General features: G+C 37.5%; 1 long non-coding RNA gene across 3 annotated transcripts; it reads left to right on the top strand.

Annotated features, from left to right (window-relative positions):
* Positions 1 to 2,119: 2,119 nt before the first annotated feature.
* Positions 2,120 to 5,209, top strand: LOC145431743 (uncharacterized). 3 transcript variants are annotated; one of them, XR_013912027.1, is made up of 6 exons: positions 2,120 to 2,159; positions 2,281 to 2,412; positions 2,855 to 2,890; positions 3,248 to 3,400; positions 3,767 to 3,857; positions 4,460 to 5,209. It is a non-coding gene; the product is annotated as an uncharacterized LOC145431743 (long non-coding RNA). The 3 variants fall into 3 exon arrangements; XR_013912026.1 differs by having other exon boundaries at positions 2,120 to 2,412; XR_013912025.1 differs by lacking the exons at positions 2,120 to 2,159; positions 2,281 to 2,412 and having other exon boundaries at positions 2,431 to 2,890.
* The last annotated feature ends 5,717 nt before the right edge of the window (positions 5,210 to 10,926 follow it).

The following is a 10,926-nucleotide window of genomic DNA, read 5'->3' as shown; positions in this document are numbered from 1 at the left end:
AGACAAAGGACGCCATAAAAATAGCACGCGTCTGCCAATTTCTCTCAAAAATGTATCATTTCATCCTTGAAACTGTGTCCCGTGAAACACAAAGCAGAAGGCACTCAGGCATGAAGGATGTGCACATGCACAGAATACATATTCGTATATGGAGGAACCTCACATGCTTTCTCACCGTTTACACAGTACTCTTGTGGGCACAGGGCAGAAGTGTAAAGTGTAAAGGTCCCTTTTATGTTCATAGTGTAGCTTTAAGGCCACGGGTCATTGTCTCTGGGAATGTCATTTGCCAGAACATTTTATGACACTGCTGGTCGACCTCATAAGCCCCAGGGACGATGCAGAGAGGAAGAATCTTTGTATTAAAGCTATAAATAAAGTCATTGGAGTTGCGATATTGTTTCGAACCTCTAGGCTGCTTGCTCACTCAGCTCCAGCAAAGGAAAATTTTCTGACTGTGACAGGTGTTAGAAGATTGTGTTTGGCCTCTAGGGTTATAGAAGAAGTTCTCTTGACATAGGCTACTGACCAACAGGATGCTTTGAGTGAGACATTGGCCCCCGATCAGGTCTATCTTCTGATAGAGTAAGTATCCCATTGTACTAAGTTTCACAGATGGGCAGTCCCCCCAGCACTGAACCACAAGCCTGTAACATGGTGATAAAATAGAGTAACTGGGCAGTGTTCCTCCTGATACTAAAGCAGGCAGGTTAAGGTCCACTGACATCTGCTTATAGTCTTTTGGCTTTGAGTTTCTACCTCATGAAGGCGAATTTGGAGCAAGTTTAAATGATGCCTCTTGCTGGAGCAGCCTGCGTGGTCATTATTTAAAAATGAGTCAAGGCACTCGAACAAGTTCAAAAACAACTGCAAAAAACAGCAGCAGGGAGAGAAGCAGACATTGTGGAATCTATTTAGACAGGAAATTTTTTCAACTTTTTTGCTGCATAAAAGTGAAACATGACGACTGATGGGTGTTAAGCATGAATCTTTGCACTGCCAGATTCTTCCTCCAGTCATTAAATGTAAATTTCAGTTAATTTCAGTTATTGTTCATTACCAACTTGTTCTCTCTCTCTCCATTTTTCTTTCTAATGATTTGATTAGCTGTAGAGACTCAGCTCTATGGACTGAGTTGTTGTCTCTCCTCCAGCAAAGAGCTTTATCTTCATTTGCCTATTCGATTCTGTGACTGAGCACTGTTTTGCCAAGATGTTAGAGTCACCTGCAACTAGATGTGGCCGCAGCTCCAGCAGAAAACAATCCCAGTCTTTTTCATGACTCGATATTCGAAAATCAGATACAGATTAGATGTGGGAGCATCAGCCCAGTAGAGTTAAACGCAATAACCAACCATAATGCCATTGCTATGTCCCTAAAAAGGGCTAGAGGATGAAGGGAGTTACGATAAAAGAGTCTATGTGAAAGAAAGACTCAGTGAAAGGAGGCTGAAAATGAAGACACTGTTATTAAAATACTCATTCCACCTGAATCCGCAAATTTTTACATTTTAGCTTGCTATAGCAAAGTTACATTTTCTGTTTCAACATTGTGCATACAAAATATGGGCTTTTCAAGGTGAATTTTCTTTTATAAAATGGGACTTTGCAGGAGTGATGGACTTTTTTATATATAGCCAAGACTCTCCCAAATGATACATTGATATACTGATTCACATTGACAGTAAGAAAGGCCAGGATAAATTACAGGCTTTTTTTTCTATCTTTAATAGTTTTTGAGATGTTCAAGCATTGCCTAAAAATTCAATGTGAAAATAAAAGGCCCTGAAAGTCAGTTGAATGGACTTGAAAGTATTTGACATATAATGCTAAAATTTCACAGCATTTTTAACATTTTTATGCAAATAGGAAACAGGCAAGCACGGATCAAGTCAATGAAGCTAGGGAGCTGTACCAAACATTAAAACAAAGACATCAACAAAGCAGATGTACAGGTTACAGAATAAAGGTTAACAAATGGTCAAAAGAAATGGCAGCAACTACCCACTAGGAGCTCAGCATGATCAAAACACTAAAGCTCACCATGCTACAAAGGTGGCCCACACTGAGAGACTGGGTAGCTCTTCCATGGTTGATTGCTGAGTGGAGGCAACTGTGAACTACACTGAAAAAAAGGGACTGGCCATCTCTTGGATTTATGTAAGCATCTTGCATGTATTTAACACAATTGCCTCATGTTTTAAAGTTAAATGTAACTATATAGTGTAAAAACTACATGATATGCAGAAAGGGTGTATTAAATTGTTCATATCATGTTCAGGTGAAGTAAGTTAATAAGATAGCAACGTTAAATCTCGTGAAACCACGCGTGATTTCATCTCGCGGGCTTTGGATCGTGGTTTAAAAAAGGCATCCATCTCAGTCAAGTCGAGCAGCCAACTCTACGTTTTTGGTATGTCTTGATTTTTTTAATTCATTTTTACCATAATTCAGCCAAATGTAGTTAAACGTCTAGAGTGTCGCCATGTAACATGCTAAAAAAGAGCCGTTAGCTTATTTGCTGTTTTATCTGTTGTCAAAGAATTGGCGCTTTTTCATTTGAATTTGTCTTTGGCACAAGAGCCGTAATATCACATTAAACCTAATTACGAGGCACTCATAACATAATTTGGTTTTCTGTGTGAATAGATTTGTCAACTGACTCTTCAGTTACATTGTGTATTTACTGCACCGTGGTGTTAGTGAGATTTTGGACATTGAACAGCTTTAGCTAATATCATCAGCGGCATTATGCTAGCTTACATCCCTACCCCTCCTGCCCTCACCTGCTGTCCTTTTGTTTTTGTTTTTTTTGCTGCACATTGAGAGACCACATCTATTCTGCATTTCACCAGGAGTCAGCTGATGGATTGTGGGTTCAAGGTGTTATGGTAAGAAAGTATATTCTATTTTCGTTTCTGTAACTTAATTATAATAGGTTTTTTATAATTATTAGGTGCATGCATACTCACCCTATTAATACAACTGAGAAATCCAAAATCTGCCATAGGTTTATCTTATACCTGTATGTATTGCCAGAAAGGTGATTACTGGACTCGCATTAATGCACACTTGAACTGAAATGAGGTTGTAACTTGTGGGTTGTTGGGTTGCAAATCAGAAACAAACATCTTTGGATTTTTTTAATCCCATAAGATCTGGAAACACAGTTTTTATTCAACAAAACATTACTGATTAACCAAGCACAGTGCCTGCTGTTATTTCAAAATAATTTTATGTCATTTCAGATAAAATGCAGCATTCCAGTGCATCCCAACCATGCCTTTACAGTCAAGGTTTCTGACGGAGCTGAGTTTCTCTCTGACAGTCTGCTGAAAGTGTTTGCAAAGTGATCGGGGGAACAGGGCACAAAGCTAAAGGATGTAGCTGCCATAATGACAGTAAGAACTTTAAAATTCTTTAACTACAAAGTGTATATGTATTGCATTAGGTCAGTAAAAGATTTTTATGCTACATCCATTGAAACCGTCAACTATTACCTGTGAGTACCGATTCCACTAAAAGGATGCCATAATTTTCGTCATGCATTTACTGGCCCACTGAGAAAAAATTATCTTTTTTTAAAAATAAATGTTCTGGAAACTATATATCCATAAAGTTGATGTCAAACAGGAACTTTTGATATTGCTTTGTAGATGCTGGTGTTGCATGTTGACTGGTTTAAAAAGTCAAGAGTTTTTGTCTGGGATCATTTTCTTCTGTGCTACTGAAAAGTTCACAAATCTCTGTTTTCTTTGTTATAATAGTCAAGGATGACATTAATGCTCGGAGTCCCTCATCAAAGTGCTCCGCATCTGTGTGAAAGACAATTGCAACATCTTGGTGCAGGAGTTCATGGTGAGTGTTTTATGAGTAGATTGTGGCTTTGCAACATTTAAAAATGCATTTAGTTATCCACTTGATCCTCATTGGACTGGTTAGGACCAGTAGTCCTCTTTAATAATTTGAAGTTCACATGAGGCCTGGTAGTGAACTCGGCCGCCGGCCCTTGAGGCCCCACCCCCACCCCTGTATTAGGGGTCACATCAGTGTGAAAAAACTTTAAATTTGTCATTCTAGTGAACAAAGGAAAATCCCACCAGTATTTACATTAGCTTTTGTTTGAAAAAAAAAAAAAAAGACCAACTGACCAACAGCTAACCAAATTGTGGGGCTGAAAGTCTAAATTCTAACATCTTCTGAGTGACATAACCTGGATTTCTGATGGGCCGGTGTCTTTCTAACAAAAACTAATGTAAAGCATTTGAAATTATTATGTTTTTCACCCTCTCTTAGAAACTCTGTTAGACCATGAATGGCAGCATGGCAGGCCACTCTTTGGCTATAGCTATTTACTATGTTGCTTGCATTGGTTTAAATTACTCTAACATTAGAACTGGTAGATTCAAAAGAGATGAGTTTAAAAAGGAATCTTAAAGAAATGTTTTGTGTTTAACCAGGACTTGACTGAGGCCACTGCACAGATTGAGAAAACCACAATGAACATCTGTCTCCAGAGATGCGCCAGGCAATGACTTTTCTGATGTTGTTCTTCAAGATCTGGATAACGTGACCTTTGCAGTAGCCATGCTGTTTGGACCTTTTTTATTCCTTCAACATGAGTTACCCATCACAACTCTGCTACACTTTTGAGGTGATTCAAAGGGTGGTAATGGAGTTGGATGCAACTCAGCTCTCAAGGAAAGCTCACAACTAAGACAAAACTGCTCCTGCAACGAAGCTCACTGTTATGCATGTGAGGTGACCAGCTCTAGGTGAGAGGACATTTAAATCTCACACTTGTTCTGCTGCATTTTTGAAGCTCAATTCCAGGAACAGATCGCAGGGTTCATTTTTATATACACTGCAACTGCCATGAGGACAAGCCGTTTTTTTTGTTGTTTGTTTTTCCTTTTGCTCTGTACAAGTTCTGTTTGTCTGTTTGGCAGCATTTTTAAATTTGTCTTTGTATTTTTTCTTTCTTTTACTAGTGAAGAGATGTAGCGTGAACAGTTATGCAGTCTAAATATCCCATATGGGTCGTGTGAAATGGTATTTTCAATTTCATTCAGTTGAAGTAAAGAACGTTGAATATTTCTAAGTGTGCTGTTTTGAACCAAGATGTCACAGTATGATCAGTGCTGTAATTTTTGACAGTCACTGTATCAATGTTATTTTTGCGTCTCTTGAATAAAGGTTTTGACCTGCAAGTGCTAATTTCTTTAGTTATTGGGGTAAAATGGGTAATGTTAATAGGAAGGTGTTTGCCAATTCAGTAACCTAATTTAATGTTAATGGAAACTAACATTACCTCAAATTGTTTAGTTATAATTGTTGTTTAACTGAATCTTGACGTTAGAGGCCTTAAATAGAATGTTTTGATTTGTTCTTTCCCAACATTTTTCAAAAGAAACAGTCTAATTTCTTTACTGTGATTGATTCCAGAGAACACGGAAGAACTGACATTATTTAACTGTTGATTTATATAGATTCAGTGGAGGAGTAATGTCAGTTTAATTCTTTACCTACTGCAGTGAAATTAGACATTTTGTTTTGAAAGGTTACTAGTGGATGCCAGCAACCATCTTGGAAGAGAACAATACAATCTGTTATAAGGCCTCCATTTGAAAATTGTGTATTTGATACTAGAATATAATAGCAAAATGTAATTTGAAGATAACATGTAGTATTTAAGTGACCAAGTAGTATTGGGTAAAAGTTATTGAATCGTGTTGGGATAACGTGAGAAAATTGTGAAGGATTAAAATATTCCAAGAGCTCAAATTACTTCATCAAAACATGTTTAAGTCACATTTTATCAACACAAATTGCACAGGTTTATTGAACATGAATAAATTGTGTTAATTTAACTCAATTGTTTAAGTTGCTGCCAAAGCAAAACATCTGTGTGCAACAAATGTCCACCATTGAATTAAGTAAATCCAACAACATATTTTTTTCAGTGTAGTACTGGCTCCACAGGAGAGATGTGTGGCAGCTGAATCAGTGAGAGAAACAGGGGACACCCACACACAGGAGGCGTGCTAGGGCTGTAACACACCCTCTCATATGTACAAACTATGTTTGTAAAACAAGGTCACATATCATGTTTGCCAAGTTATTCTTTAACACATTTGACCGCTGTCGATTTACATGTACTTTGGAGCAAGAGCATAAATACCAAAGCTTAGCCTCCATAACAATGGAGGGCGAGGCTAATAGAGCCTCCCTGCTGACCTCTTCTGTTTCTAAAATTGGGTCTGCTGTGGAATCCTAGTAAAAGCAGAACATCTATAGGTTGAGATAGATGCTTATTCTCCCAGAATGAGGACCTTGTGTTTTAAATGGCATAAATTTAAGCTGCATTTGAACACAGTTGCTAATGGGTGTGGGGAACAAAGCTTTTAGATGACTCTTAAATAAATATGCATAAATATTTATGTATACAGATAATGTTCAACCTTACCTGATAAAATAAGCTCAAGATTGACTTGTAGATCAGACAGCTAGTGTGATTTCTTTCATCAACAAGGAACTTAGTCACCAGGAGCATCCTACCGGTAATTTACAACTAAGCAAGTGCTGTAGGGGTTCTTGGTCTGTTGTAAGGATGCTAAACCACAGGAACCTGCACGATTGTGTCAAATTGAGAGAAGCTAGTCTGAACATGGCCCCATGGCTTCAGTCCAGTGTTCATATTCTTTTGTATAATATACAATACAGAGCAAAAGTCTTGAGTCATTTTGCCCTCAAAGGGAGGGAGGATTTAATCGACTCCATTTGTTTGTCTGTCTGTTTGTTAGCAGTCTAATGTCCAGTTTTCAAGAAACCACATTCAATCTCTGCTTGATGGTAGATACCAATAACTTCTTGAGCTGATTTAATTTAGTAATTTAGTGGTCAAGGTTGCACCAAATGTGAAAAATCTGAAAAAAACTTTATGTGACCCACAATATACTTGGTCTTGGGGGAAATGAGTACCTAGGTTGGCCAGGCATTTTATCTTGACCTTCATTGTTAGCGCCCACTGTTCAAAGTTGATCTTGAAAAAAAGAATTTAAGAAACCACATCAAGTTATATAAATAATATGAAAGGACACGTATAGAGCTGTCCAACACGCTTTTTATTCTTCAATATGACGTCCTACAATGTAACAACCGTAACAGGCTGACGTCAGCATGCTATAACAAAAACATCATAAAACATCAAAGTTGTCGTTTAGCCCTCGCAGTTTCAGGTGGAGTTGTGCTCACTGAGTGCTGTTGTTTGCCTCACAGACTCAGACTCACTTGACATTTTTAAATTGGTCTTGAGCAATAGTTCCTGAGGCTTTCTGAAGGTCTTCCACACAGTTTTCTTTGGATTTTGGTTACTTTTTCACTCACTTTTTGTCCAGTCCATTTCCAGAGGACTTTTCTTAAGCCACTTGACACTGACCTATGAATCGTTCAAGCATAAAAAAGACACCTAACTCAAAGTATAAACCTTTGTTGTTTCTACACATGACTTATCAAAAAAAACAACCTTAAACTGGATCTTTAGGCACTTTGTTACAAGCAGCCTGTCACAAAAACACATGATATGGTGCAACTTTTTTATTGCCATAAAATGGCAAAGATAAAACAGTTTAATCCATCCACTGCAAATAAGGCAGAAAAAAATCCAGCGAAGATCTGAGACGGGAGCCAAGAGATGCATCTCAACCTTCTGTTGTTTCATCTACTGCTTGTTGGAGATTCATGGTTCAAGGATGAGTTCCAGCCGGTGATGGAATTATGACTACAGAAAAGTCAGATTTTGATCCACCAAGCAATGCAGTAAAAGCACACCTGGACAAAATAATCATAATTTTGATCGTCTTGACAGGAAACAGAACATGTAATTCCCATTTTCCTTGTAAAATGTAAAGAAATGAGGAGTAGCTCAAGACTTTTTGTACTGTATCTTTTTTCTTCCACAGAATACAAAACAGTGTTGCATAGAGCATTCACACGATTCAATACAACATAAAGTAGTATTTCTGACTTATTACTTTCCCACTAAATCAAGGCTCGACTTTTATTGTCAGTTGAATGATTTATTTACACAGCAGAGATTAGAAAAGATTCTGAAATATTCCGGTTCCCTGTTAAAATGTTTTACCCTTAATGAATCTGTGAGACACAAAAAAACAACACAATGACGGGCTGTCATCATTGGCAGTATCTCAGAACGTACTGTATTTTGGTAAACGAACAATTTTGGAGATGTACTCTAATCTTAAAGTAAAATAAACCTTCTTGATGAAAATATCTCAGTACAGCCATTAGTCTGTTATTAACGTCTAAATTATACTAGACTACCAGAGTCTAAAGTGAGGCTTTCAGTATCATAGCATGGAAGAAGCCCACTGAGGGTCGGCCAGGTCATCTCGTGTAATATCATCACTTTCGCACCAGGCAGAGGACAGGGCTTCAACAACAGACAAGATTACAGGGGGTGTCTGTCTCTCACACTCTATTCCCACCAGACCACTCTCCTATTTCCATAAAGGGTCTTCTCAAACGATTGCCTGTGAGGTAAGCTGTGCTTCAGAGAGTGAATGAGTCCAAATCTGTGGACCTCTATTCTCTGTCAGCTCCATTTGCTGTTGAGAAATATGATCTGAACTGTTGTTAAAAAAGAAAGAAACAAAAGTGAGATTATGGTTTGGAAGTTTGAGTATTTTAAATGTATGTAGTCCAAACTTGGAGCCACTTGTCCTTTCAGAAGGACTGAGAACACCTGGATACTCAGCGCCAGAATAAACCAGACTGTTTTGTTTGAGGATGAAGAACCTGAGATCCAACTTATATATATAGCCTCTCATCTCAAAGCATTCAAAGAAAATAAACCAGCAACATTAACTCAAGGGCTTGGTGTTAGATGAAAATCCAGAGAGGCTGGCTTCTTTCTTGTCTCTCAAATTCCTATCTGTAACTTTTTCGTAATTTTATGCTTTGATTTTTTTAATTTTCTTTTTTTTTTTTTCGTAGATTTCCTTTAGAGTTTCTAGCTGCTATTTTTATTATGCTTTAGTCAGAAGATTAATGGTTTGAGCCCACGGGGTACACAAGAACAGGCAGCTGTGGGCGATAAAACTGGAAGATCAATGGATTTTAACATTAATGATGTTCCTGTTAATTATACCCCAATCCTGCTGGAGATACTGTTGGCACAGTCATAACAAGAGTTGTTTATGTCTTTGGTGAAGGGTCATTATATGTACAAGCCCTGGTTGGAGATCTATCCCTTTTTAATTATCTCTCCATTTGTTAAGTCCTGGTCATATACCCGCTGCATCGTGCTGCCAGCTGCACTTTTGAACTATAATGAGAAGGGGCAAGATTAATTATATTTTTAAGGCAAGGATGTAATAAACAACATCATGGAGGTCATACAAAGCAAACACTATCACAAGAATGTCCAGAGGATAACAAAAAACGACAAAGATTCAAAACTCAAAACAGGCAAATCTAAACGTAATATTTTGATTTATATGCTTACAGACACTTTGGTTATTAGTCAGTGTATGACTGGCACAAAATCTTCATATCACCAATACACAAAGGCTTCGTGGTTGGTTTCACTAATCCGAGAACAACCACTCTACAGTTTAATAAAAACTGTAGGTTTTGTTTTAACTTTAATTGGTCTTTTTAGTTGGACTGTAATTACAGACGCCTTGTCGCTTTTCAGGAATTCTTAACAGGATTTGATTTGGAAGCCTCGACAACCAAAATCCAAAACCGCACCATGCTTTCAAAAGAACAATGAAATCTTTGTCAGATGCGTCGACAATTAAATTTGCGTGTTCAAAACAACGGATTATCTTGGTGGATGGTTGGAAATGAAAGCATTCAAGTTAATTTCCCCCCAGATTTCTGGAAAAGACAAAAACACATTTACCAGATGTGCTGAGAGACGATCCTCGAGAAAAGCTAAGAGCTCCCCTGTCAGTAGTGCGTAGCATTGTGTGGTGCTAAGTGCCTCTGACTGAGTTCACTGAAATCATCTGTGCCTTCATTATCACCACAGAAACTGTACAAAGTCACTTGAATTGAACAAAAAAGATTGCATGACTTCATTGTTTTGTATTTTGGTTTAATTTTATGTACCATTGGCTTTTAGAAATACTCGGGTCCAAAAACTGAAATAGCAAGAGAGGTTTGGGGCCATGCTCCCTAATGAAATGCTGATTTCCCTTATCTATATGTACATTTTAAGATGTTGGCAAACATTGTTCGTGTGGCTGCTCTGAGTGTTTCGTCTCTCACTTTTTGATTTTTAGCATCTCTGCAGCATTGTTTCTCTCTCTGTCTGGATAGACAAACAGATACCTTTCATCTCTGTATCATTTCTCACATTTCTCAAACTGCACATAAATACCAGTGACACATTGTTTGTACTATATCATTTTTATACATCAATTCAGCATATTAATGAAGGTTACTAGGCTGCTCCCTTATTCACAGTGGGAATAATCCTTTTTATCCTGCACCTAATAAATATCTAAGTAAAGATCAGAATTCCCAGCAGATTACAGCATTTTTTCATTTTGTAGCAGGAAAACTAAAAATAGTATTTACTATTTTGTGAACTGAGAAGCATTTTTCTAATTAACTACTACGTTACGAGAAATGTTGGGATTGTACTCATCTAAAAGAAAATCACAAACCCAACAAAATAAATATAAACATTTGTAACGAATGTAAATATGAATGTGTAATTACTGTTCTAGCTGCTGTGTTTTCAGGCTTTGTAAAATCACATTTTTGTAACCAGACTAGTTTGTAACAAACACTGTAATCGAGTATTTAAACCTTGCTTAAAGTTAAAGTGTTATTTTAAATGCTTATGAAACATCATTGAAGTATGTTGCATCATGCTATGACCCCCCTAACTAGA

This window comes from Astatotilapia calliptera, chromosome 11 (genome assembly GCF_964374335.1).
Source record: "Astatotilapia calliptera chromosome 11, fAstCal68.1, whole genome shotgun sequence".
In the NCBI taxonomy this organism is placed as follows: domain Eukaryota; kingdom Metazoa; phylum Chordata; class Actinopteri; order Cichliformes; family Cichlidae; genus Astatotilapia; species Astatotilapia calliptera.
This window is presented reverse-complemented; position numbering and strand designations above follow the sequence as displayed.